We start from the raw sequence: 11,668 nt of genomic DNA on the forward strand, positions 1-11,668 counted from the left end.
GAAGCTCAGGGCTCTTCAGGGGACCCTGGTGTCTTCTGCTGGGAGAAGCCACCCTTGCCCGCTCCCTGTTCACTGTCCCAGTGCACCTCACAACTCGGGAGCCCCTTGGGTCACAGCACCCGCAGAGCAGCTCCTCGCACAGGCACCTTTTGGCAGTCCTTAGGTTTTAATGGCACACGTCATTGCAGGCCTGTTTTAATGGCATTAGGTTTTAATGCTGCGGCGGCCATTCAGAAAATAAGCAGGGCTATTACCAGGCTCCTCTTGTTCCTGCCAGACGGTGTTTTAGAGCGAACCCACAAGCTGTTGCATGGGAGCTTTAATGCATCTGAATTAGGAGGACTATGACTACCGTGCCTGAAAAGGCCAGCATAAAGACCTTCATTGACTTCTGCAGGGCCAGGATTTGGTCTATGAACTGCAGAAGGCTTATGAGGCACCCTGATCTGGGTAAGCCAGCAGCTCGTAGAAGCTCCCACACCGTCAGCCCTCGTGGTGCAGGCCCCAAAGGAGGACACAGAGACACTTGGGGAGGGCACGGTACTGCAGCAACAAGGCTACACGGTGCCTGGTGCTGTCCCACTTGTACAGGGAAAGGTGCTGCATGCCTCAGCCTCATGAGAACTTTTACACCAAGGAAACAAAAGGTCCTTACACCAAGCCCAATGCTCATTTCTACTGCACTGTATCTCTGGGTGAAATGACAGGGACCTCTGCTCCCCATCACCAGACCTGGAGGACTCAGCCAGCTCGCAGGGACAGGACATGGGGCTGCAGAATACGAGGATGGGGGCTTCAGCATCCACAGGTCTCTGGCCCACGACCCTGGCATTAGCAGCCCCGCCACATCCCTGGGCAGCTCCCCAAAGCAGGGGGTAGATGTCCCCGCATCACATGCATGCTGTTAGCACATCTATTCAACTTAAGGGGGAAAAAAAATCCCCTAAATGCTGCCACAGCGCCGGCCCCTCCTGGCACAAAGCCCTTCGCAGCCCCATTGCACGGTGGCACCGCTGTCCCCGGCCCCACGGCGGGCGGCTCACGGTCCCCCCTCGCCTCTCCCCTCCCTGCAGCACTCCTCCGGGGGGGGCTTAAAAATTGAAACAGTTCTAATTAGGGGGTGATAGGGGGAGCGAGGCTGGCTCCTGCTGGGATATGACACACCTCATTACATTGCTGCCGCCTTGCCAGAAGACCCCCTGCTGTACCTTGGCTATAGAGCCAGGGCACTCAGAAAGGATGCAAATTAGCCAGCTTTTCCCCTCCGTCTTTCTTTCACACCCCACTCCCCAAATCGCTTTCTGCTTCCCATCCCCATCAGGACAGCAGGCTGCGAATTCTTCTCAGCTCTTCCAATTACATCCAAGAAATAAAAGGGAGCGGAGGGAGGCGACAGACAAAAAGCTGGGGATAATGCCGAGGCAGAGGGATAAGAATGAGAGGCTGAAGTGGGAGGAAGGAGTGATCCGATGCACCGGACACATCGCACAGTGTCTGCAAGATAACAGGATATCTGCTCACCAGAAAACGAGCGAGGGTGAACCTTGGGGGGGGTCAGACACAATTAGAGGGGCTTGGGAAAGCCAGAAGATCCCAGATCTCCCAACTGCTCTGGGAGAAGCCTGTTTGGAAGAGGCTTTCCATGCACTGAGTTCTGACAGGTGACCAGGAGCGCGGGGGGGGTGAAGTCAGGGAAGGCACAAGAGGTTCCCCACCTCTGCTAACAGCCACCCAAACATCTGGACAGATGTCCGTCTGCTCCAGCACGGCCAGTTAGAGCTGGTGGCAGAGACAGGCGACACAAGTGAGCCTGCTCTGACACCCAGCTCCAGCAGGGAGATGTGGAGGGAGGCATGGCAAGGCAGGCCCATGCTGCCTCCCTTTCCTGGAGCCTTTGGAGGGAGATGTCCGACAGAGCGTGGTCTTAGGCAGCTGTAACCTTGGTGGTAGACCCAAGATTGAGAAGGAACCGGGTCCTGAGCTTGTATGTCGCCCTCTTGTAGGCCAACCCTAATGCAAATTCCAAGGAATTGGAAAGGAGGAGGCACGGACAGGGAGCACCACGAAGTAAGAGGTCTCCTGCCACCCCACCACGGTGACCAGGGACTTGTCTCCAGCACAGGGGAAAAGGTTAACCTGGGACCTAAATTGGGGTTTCAGAAGTGTAGCTGTGTCCCTCGCTTATCAGTTTATTAAAGCCATCTTAATCTTCTTGAGTGTTCCCGAAGAATATTACCATAATCCTTTAATCCCACCTCTCCCTGGAGTGCCTGTAATGAGGGAGATGGGCGCAAGGCTTAGCTGAATGGGGACAGCAAGGCAGGAGGGGCCAAGCTGGATGGAAGGACGGGCAGAGAGCCCAACACCCAGCCTGGGCAACCACCGGCACTCCGTCCCTGCTGCTACCTCCACGGACACATGTGCTTTGTGAAGTGTGCCACCAGGAGCTTGGCACAGATGGGTGCTGTGAGCCAGGCTAAGGGCAAACGCCCTCTCCATCCTCTTCTGGTCAGCCAGAAGGAAGAAAACCCCAAACACACCCTGACCTGGGTCTGTCCCCGTGGCAGGACAGACCACGGGAGCTCGGCCCTGCGCTGGCCCAGCAGTCACAAGGGGGAGGCCACTTCCTCAATTACTTCTCTTGCACAAAGCCCCGGCAGAGGTACGTGGTTACGGGATGGGCATGGATCTGGTTGCTCTTGTACCAGAGATGTTAACAGGAAGGCCAGCACGTTTCTGAAGCAACCATAAACCTCACCAACCGGTGCGTCTACTTGTCTCACCAAGCTCGTAGCTGTGTCCTGGAGATCTCTACCCTCCACTCGTGGTCCTGTTCAGGAGCTCCTAGCTTCCTACTACTCCACACTTCCCTCTTCTCCTAGCCCTTTCCCACTTCTTTCCACTGCTGTTTCCTATTTCCATTCAAAATAAATATGGGCAGACGTGACCAAGATGAAGAGGAAAAGGGAAAAAAAACAAAACAAGAGGAGAACAGCCACAGTGCAGGCAGCAATTCAGTGGTGCTTCCCAGCCTGCAGGGGAAACGCAGCAAAGGACCTCAGATGCACTGCTGCTCATCTCCCGAGGTATTTTGGAGACCAACACCTGCTTCTAGCAAAGGAGAACTTGAAAAATGAAGGAGCTGAAGAGCAGAAGTAGGATAGGGCTGGCTGCTGGTGGAGGACCTGGAGGTGCTGCGATCTGCCTCATGAGCCAGGCTGCGCAGAGGTGAAGATGTGGGAAGGGGCAAATCTGGCAATGAGGGTGCTGGAAGAGGCACCCACACATTCCTGAGCACAGAGCTAAGGGAACAACCCTGGGGACAGGCAGCTCTGAGCCCATCAACCTCCCGAGGAGCTGTGGGTGCCCCATGTCTGGAGGTGCCCAAGGCCAGGCTGGATGGGGCTGGGGGCAGCCTGGGCTGGTGGGAGGGGTCCTGCCCGTGGCAGGGGGTTGGGACTGGGTGGGCTTTAAGGTCAATTCCAACCCAAACCCTTCTCAAACCTGTTTCCAGTGTGAAACATGGCATCTCTGCCAAGCTCTCCACCCCTTCTTCATCCCCATCCCCATTTCTTCCAAGTCCTTCGGCACTTAGCAAGCTCCCCTCGGCAGGCTCGTGCCGTTTGAGGGATTCCTAAATCATGGGCCTACGGCTAATTATTATTATTTCGCAGCAGCAATCAGGGACGCGGGGCTCATTAACAAGTTAGCACCTCTGGTTTCCCTGGAAACCCGCAGCTGCCAGGCAACGGCTGCGGCTCCGGCCCGAGGCGATGCCACCGCGGTGCCTTCGGCTCCATCCCAGCCCCAGAGGGATGCTCGCTCCGCGTGCCTCCAGCTCAGCGGGACGGGGCAGGACCAGCCTTTAGGAAACCCCGGGGTGCCTCCCCTTGCTCCGTCCCATCTGCTTCTAAGCCCATCTACTGACCCCCTTCTGCTGCTCACAGCACATCCCGAACGGCACAGCCGCCTCTCCCTCCTAGCAAGGGGTGCGGGATTTCTCCCACGGAGGGGGATTTGGAGCACAAATGGTCTCCCGGGGTGGCAGCAGGACGAAGCCGTGAGGTGCCTGCAGTAGCTGCATTGGAAGTGATGTAACTGCTGCCAATCCCTTAGCAGCTGATCAAGATCCCTTTAAAAAGCAGCACAAAAGATTTCTCTGCTGGAGATGGGAAAATGGAGTGTTTTTTTCCTCCTCCTCCTCCAAATGAGGTGAAAAGACACCATTAACCACATTCACTAAGCCAGACACGAAGTCTGCTTGCCCACCTCTCCCTGGAGAAGCTAAAGGGTGGGAGGAAGGACATTTTGTGACCCCCAGAGCACGAAGATGAGATGGCAGCACCGGGTTGTCCCTCCATGGCTGCTGCCCTGTTCTCACCCTCCGAGACCCACAGGGGCTTTCCCAGGACAGACCAGCACCACACAGCCTCATCAATGCTCATCTCACTTCCCCATTCTCCACTTCTGACACACCATGGGCACCTTCTCCCCAAGCCAGGAGGCCCTCCCTGGAGGAGAGCCCCCGCACAACCCCTCCGTGCAGAGCAGCGTTGGGAAGGGGCAGCCTCCGCACGGAGGATGCTGGAGGGAAGGAGCTCCTCCATCGGAGGAGGTGGCTGAAGGTTGCACCAACAACTCTGGGTGGGCTTGGGTTCTGCTCCCAGAACGATTTCTGGAGATCTGAGTGCCACTGGGTCAGGAAAAGCCAATGGGGAAGCACAGCAGGCTAAACTGCCCGAGTCTAGGTGACAAAGCCACCATCTCCTCCTCCTGGACTCGTACTTTTAAGATCATTCATATGTCTTTCCCCCATAGCATCAGCACAAGCTTCCATTTTAAAGCCTACAAAAGCCAGGACCGAAGGTTATCCCTGCCCAGCCAGCCATTTGCCCACGCTGAGGACGGAGTGTCCAGGCATGCTGCTTTCTAATACCAAAGCTATCCCATTTCCACCCTCCTCCTGCCAAGCTGAGAGGTGGCCAGGCTCACGCCTCAGAGACGAAAGCACCTTCCCCTTTGAGCAGCCTGGCATGTGTCACGGCAGGCTGGAAGGAGGAGGACATGAGGTGGAGGACGAGGGGAACCCGGACACAGTGATGATTTAAGGGCCCTCAATCCCCACTGCCTGATATCCCCGCTTCTGCTGCATCTCCACTGGATAAGGCCAGCAGAGACCACTCCGTGGGCTTATCTTGGGATCTCCAGTAGCTTGTTTGCCTTTTTGCAATAGGTACAGACTGAGGCAGCCCAGAAAGGTATGCAGCTGGATGCTTCAGGAGGGCTGGTCCGGCTGCCTTCTCCCAGGACAGCAGACGCCATAAATACCTGCTGGATGCAGGTTGGGTTTCCTGGAGAAAGGCTTCCCACTATTTCCCACAACCCCTACGTGCTGAGGGGAAGAAAGACAAGGTCGGGCTGTGGTTCTTCAAGGCAGCAGGTCAAAACAGCTATGCCGCTCTGTGCCCACTGAAACTCTGTCTCTTCTTAGGAGACCCAAAATTCAACCGAAACGCTGATTTTCCGTGGGGTGACACATCCACCAGGGCGGTAACACGTGCTTTGCAAGGCTTTCCTGACCTGGCCCAAGGCTTGCTGAATTTCCTACATGCACACAATAGCTGAATTGTTTGGGATGAATTAGCACTTGTCAGCTGGGGCTCTACCTCTTGTCAAGACACAATGAGAAAGCACCAGCTTGGGGTTGCAAAGGATTACCTTTATCGAGAAAAGACACCCCGGACAGGCAAGGACCAAGCTGGCATCCCTACCCCACTCCCTCCTCCTGCCCTGGGGGCTGTGGTTTGTCACCGGCTGGTTTCGTTTGGTTAATCTGAGGTGACACAGGGGTCAGACAAAGGGTTTGGCAGCTCTCCCTCCATCCTCACCACACCAGACAAGCATGAGCCTATTGACCACGCTGCCCCGCAGCCCCTACAGCTCCTGGTGCAAGAAGTCCCACAGGCCAGCCTGTTAGCTGGGCACTGTGGCATCACATACCATGGGATTTTCTCAGTTTCAGAATGAATAAATAAATAAAGTGATGCATCAGGACATAAACCCAGAGCTTCCCCATCCTCCTGCCAGCTTCCACACCAGAAGGCCCAACTGGTCTCTGGTGGGGGCCCCATGACTGTAAGCGTGTGTGAGCACACCCAGCCTTGTCCCCGGAGGGCTGACCCCAGCGAGGTGCCACCAGCTCAGCCCTCCTCACCTTCCCACCCGCCCGGCACGACTCCAGCAGAGCTCGCACTTATCTCTGTATCAGTTACTGCTGAATGAACCCTGCTCAGGTGCCAGACAAAGAGGCAGCCAAGCTCAAAGCAGGAGGGATTGCGAGGATGACACAGAATTACAGGCATCAGCATTCAGCAAGCAAGCGGAGAATGCACCGATCTATTTTTAATGGTACAATGCAAATGCTCGACAAAAGGATGTGTTTAGGGAGATTCTGCCCGGTCAGAGATTTGCATTCTTTTTTTCCCCCCTCTTTTTTTTTTTCTTTTTTTTTTTTTTTCCCATCAGCCAACTTCACTGTGTGTGCTGGAGGTGCTCTGACCTTCTAGCACCCCACAGAATAATTCAGAGCGCCACCTTGGACATCCCTACAGGGTCCGCTGATCATTAGATGGGGTGTTAGGTGGGGATGGCCATTCACTGCTCGGCTTCCCTGCCCCACGTACATGCAGTGAACATATTTTCCACAGGCCAGCTTGCCCATCAGCAGTGCTGGCACCCTCTCCTCACCAGCTCTCCGCTCAGCAGCCGCCAGTGCCAAGCGAGGCTGGGGATGCGCCCGCCTGCTCCCCATGCAGGGCTCGTGGCCAAGCTGAGGGAGATGGCATGAATAACTCCACTCGAGATACGGCTCGAGCAGGACCAGGCTGCCATCACAAGCTCAGGGGTTGTTGGTGGCGAGGTGAGAACAGTTGGGGATGCTGCATGTCAATGGAAGGCCCTGGAGAGTGAGGGACCCTTGGTGTTTGGAGCGAAGATGGCCTGGATTTACCCAGCAGAGGCTGGGTTTCAAGGGGAGGTGTGTAATTGAAGCAGGGACAGGTTTAATGCGTGGGGATGGCTTGACTTGCTTGGAAAAAAAAAAAAACTGCAAGCACCTAATAAGCAGGCTGAAATTCCCACCAGGGCTTCTGCTGCATCAGCTGAATTACTGCTTGCTCGCTTAATACAGCAGTGCTCCTCAAAGAACCAAATCCCCTGCTATAAAACAAACAAACAAACAAACAAAAAACAACACACACAACAGGCAGATGAAAAGCTGTGGATGTGGGCACACCGTGCACCTATGTGCCAGCTGAGTAAGGCCAGGAGGCAGGGACAGAGCAGAAGGATGTAGCATGGCATTAGCAGCACGGCAGGACGGGCTATGGGGGCTGGATGCCAGGGCTGTGCCGTCACTGCCGTCTCCATACGGGATCAAAGCAGTGGTCTGCCTCTGTTCAGGTCCCCTTGCCATCGCCACCTAACCACAGGCATTTTACAACAGCCTGGGAGCAGCAGGAAGGCAGGTAGCTACACAACAGTCATAGCATTATTTAGGTTGGAAAAGGCCTCAGGAGCAAACCCAGCCCGACCTCTGTCCCTCAAAGCAGGCCTGACTTCAACACCAGAATGGATCGTCTTGTCCTTCTGGTCACCAAATGACCCGTTCCCAGTCATCAGCAGGCTCAGAAAGGAGGCTCCCATAACTCACCCTACAGAAATGCCACCCAGGGAACCTCCTCTGCAAATTGCAAGGGCACCCTGAAGTGCTCCGGAGAAATTCCTGAATGACACGAGGTCTCTGCCCCGAGAAACCCGAAGGCTTGGTTTAAAAGGAGAGTCACAACGAAGGCAGACGAGTCTTGCACATGCACACCAGGGTGGGTGAACGGGGATCACAAGGGCTTTCCATGCACAGCAAACAGCATGAAATAAAGACTTGAGAGGAACTGGAAGAAAAGAGAGAGTCGAGGAAGGGTTTCTAGCCCCAGATACCTTGCTGGTATGCTCTTAAATGGGGTCAGTGCAAAGCACATCGCTTCTTTCATACAGTACAGCCCCTGCACCACTGCTCCATGCTTGCACTACCAGGCTCTGCACGCAGGGAACCAGTTCCCCGTGAGCACCTCCAGGTTCTCCCTCAGTCCCTGAGCTCCCACTGCACCTATCTGCTGGAATGCCAGTCCTACAAACAAGCACCACTTGGCACTGCTGCAAACCAGAGGTCCTGAGCAGCAGCAACCCTCCCGGGAGCGTTCCTTGCAGCCCCCACAGGCTCCCTCCATGCAGGGGGTTCTCCTCTCCCTGCTCTGCCTGGCTCTGCGGGCAGCCTCAGCCTCCATTTCCCATTGGCACGGTGGGTTTTACAGCCCCCCCTTTCCCTCGGCTGTGCTGTAACCCTGCTCGCCACGCATGCGCAGGGCTCCCCGAGCAAGCTTGAGAAAAATCTTGAGCAGAGAGCTTGCTTGGCTCCTTATCTGATGGATGATCCCAGGCCACTCGCCTGCCTTCCCCAAGCCTGTCAGGTGCCTCCTTCCCACTCGGCATCAGGCGGGACAGGTGTATCTTCAGAGACAAAATTTTAAGGCTTGAAAAACAGGTTTTAAAACCCAGAGGGCAGCAGGATGCCGAGGAGCGCTCGCCAGCTTTCCCTGCCGGGTGAGGACGGCGCTGAAGGTCTGGCTGCAGGAGCTCCCTCTGCATAGCAGCAAGGAGAGGAGCAGGGTGAGAGGAGGTCCCTGCAGCCAGCTCTCCTAAACACTGCTGTTCATCCCACAGTGGAGGGGAAAAGGCCCCACGCTTCCTAGGCTGGTCTTCCAGCTGCCCTGCCGGGCAGAGGAGCCGGCATTTGCAAGCTGCTTTTCTTTTATCACCCCAGCAGATTGAGTTTGCTGTAGCTGTTTGAGGATGACGGCGGTGTCCTACAAGCCCGGGCCATAAATCAAGGCTGCCAAGCACTGGAGCACCTCCTTTTCCTGCTCCCATCCCCGATACTGTGAATGTGCTCTGCACCTGCGCGCAGCCAGGGCTTTGGGATCCGAGCCTGAACAGAGCTGTGCTGCAGAGAAACTAACCTCTGATCCCTACCAGCAGCCTCCCTTACGGGCAATGGAACAAAACAGAAGAGGAAGGCACCTTTAGCACACCCCGTGTTTGTTACGTGGATTAACGCAGCTGGTGCAGGGGGAAAGGGTAGGGATAGATGGAGTAGGACCTTGCTCAATCCATCCCCACGCTGAGAGAGGTCATTTGGAGAAATCCTGCTGAGCCGCAGCCCCCTTTTGGGAGTGTTTTGTTTTGGGGAGGCAGGAGATTGCAGGGGGAACCCTGGTTTTCTGTGGGCCACACGCTATGAGAAGCCTTACCCGGCCCTCTCAGGCATTTGGGCAATCATAATTGCGTTGTGCTGAATTTTAGGGGGCAAACTCTCCAAATGCAGGCACCTCAGTGGCTTTCTCGGCAAGGTGCCTGGCACCCAGCAAAAACATGCAGGGCATGTCGCATTTTTTATGTGCTATATTTGCCATAATCTCCATGTGGTGAATCTCCTGCTCTGAATGCTCCCCAGGAGCCCGGCCACCTTGCTCGAGTCTCCCAAGCCTAGCTGAGGCTGGATTCCAAAAAGCAGTGCAGGATCCAGGGCTTCCTCCCCTGTTCCCTTACCTTGCATCAAGGCAGGGACAGCCGCAAACCAGGGTGGGCTGAAGCGCCGTGTGAAAACCCCTTTGGTGTGCACCGCTGCCATCGCAGCAGCAGCGCTCGCAGACCACCCGCAGCCAGGTTTGTGCTGCCTGAACCGATTCCGAGCGATTCAAGCAGCACAATTCAAGAGCGATTCCAAGGCTCTGCCACTGCAGAGATGCATCCCGGCATCCAGCTGCTGCTCGGCAGCCCCAAATGTCCCCTCTGGTCCCATCCGCTCGGGCAGCCCTCCCCAAACACACCCTGCCAGCATGGCCGTGCCCGTCGCAGCCGGGGAGAAGACATCCGCATAGCCCTCGTGGCTATTCCAGCCAGAAATCCCCCATCCATCCAGCTCTAGGTAGGTGGGTTTTCTTGCTGCAGCAGCTCATTTTGTTTTGGGAGCCATCGCAAGGAAAAACAAAGCAAGCCAAAACCTCTTCTGCAGCGCAGAGCATCCTCCCAGCACAGCCGCCCTCCGCCAGCTGACAGAGGCCGAACCCGTACGCAGCAGCCCCCGAGCATCCAGCCCCGAGCATCCAGCCCCGAGCATCCAGCCCTTTGGAAAACAAAGCTCCCTGCGGCCGTGCCCCGAGCCTTTTGCCCTCGCGGAGGACCAGACAATGCGAGCCAGCCCCAAACACCGCTCCACGGGCAGGCTGCTTTCAAGGTTAACATGGCCCCTGGGCTGCCAGGCACGAGCCTCAGCATCGCCTGCTGCTCCCTGGGCTTCCCGACCGTTCCCTGAGGGGTCCCTGTCTTTGCACCCCAAATTAGAGGGGGTCACTCGTCCCTGCTAGCTGCCTGGGACAGGGACGGGCTCTTTGACACATGCTCATGCGGAGCCGCGCTGCCCGCCAGGGAGCTGCTGACACCGCCGCAGTGCAAACGACAAACGCATCCGTGCCCCGAAAATCCAAATATCCTTAACAAAACAGCACCGCACCGCGTCCTTCCCTCCGCCAAAACCGCAAATTACTGACCTGTGCACAGAGCTCCCCCAATGTGAGCTGAAGCACTGACATCAGCTTTTGCTGTTGCTCAGGAATTTAATTCTGGGGGAGGAGAAAGGGGTGGGGGGCAGAGCAGGAAGGAGAAGGAACTTATTTATCAATAAGGGAAATAATCACGGATCTTGTAAAAACAACCAGTGCTGCACACAGAAACCAACCTTTATCACTAGGTGATAACTTGGGGGGGAAGTCAACAGCTCCCCGCACCTCAGGGGAGGTCAAGGGGATGATTTCCAAGGGGCAGCTCAACTCGTCAGTCACTCGGAGCCACGGCAGCGAAGCGGTGCCGAACCCACGCCGGCCGCGTTTCAACGCCAAGGACACGGGGTGCCCCTCCGAGCTCCTTCATCCCCCCCAAACCCAAACGCTCCCCCCAGCACCGAGCCGAAACACCTTCCCACCCCACCCCATGCCACCCTACACCTCCCCACCCTCCCCATCCCCTCGGGGACACCCACCTCCCCACCTCCAAAGCTACCCCCGAACTCCCCATTTCGACGCTTTCCCACCTCATTCTTTTTTTTTTTTCCGTGCGCGCAAACACCCCTCCCCAATTTTTCCCACCTCCGGGCACCCAGAGGGGATGGGGAACCCCCCCGGCCGCCCCCCCCCCGGCCCGCACTGACCCTGGCGGGGCCAGCCGCGCCGCTCCGCGGGTTTTCCGCTGGCGCGGCCGCTGGCGGTGCCGCGGGGCCCGCATCCCGCACCGGGGCGCGCACCGGGTGCGCACAGCTCCGCGCTGCTCCGCGCCGCTCCGCGCCGCCGGGAATGCGCCGGCGATGAGGTCATGCCTCGGGAGGGAGGGAGGAGGAGGAGGAGGGAGGGGGGGGGAAGGAAAAAAAAAAAAAAAAGAAAAAAGGAAAAAAAAAAAAAGCGTTGACGTCACCCGCAGCCAATCAGCGCGGCAGGAGCTGGGCAGGGTGACGGCAGCCCCGCGGGCGCGGAGAGGAGCGGAGAGGATGCTAAGGGGGGTG

At 56.8% G+C, this 11,668-nt stretch overlaps 1 protein-coding gene across 1 annotated transcript in view; it reads right to left on the reverse strand.

Moving 5' to 3' along the window:
* DUSP8 (dual specificity phosphatase 8) overlaps nucleotides 1-11,458 on the reverse strand; it is a 35,261-nt gene extending 23,803 nt beyond the window's left edge. Inside the window, exon 1 of the mRNA XM_084286997.1 lies at nucleotides 11,321-11,458. The gene's annotated coding sequence lies outside the window, so the exon portion shown is untranslated. The remainder of the gene's footprint in view (nucleotides 1-11,320) is intronic.
* Between the last annotated feature and the right edge of the window lie 210 nt (nucleotides 11,459-11,668).

The sequence above is a fragment of the Netta rufina genome (genome assembly GCF_964035555.1).
Source record: "Netta rufina genome assembly, chromosome: 5".
Taxonomy (NCBI): domain Eukaryota; kingdom Metazoa; phylum Chordata; class Aves; order Anseriformes; family Anatidae; genus Netta; species Netta rufina.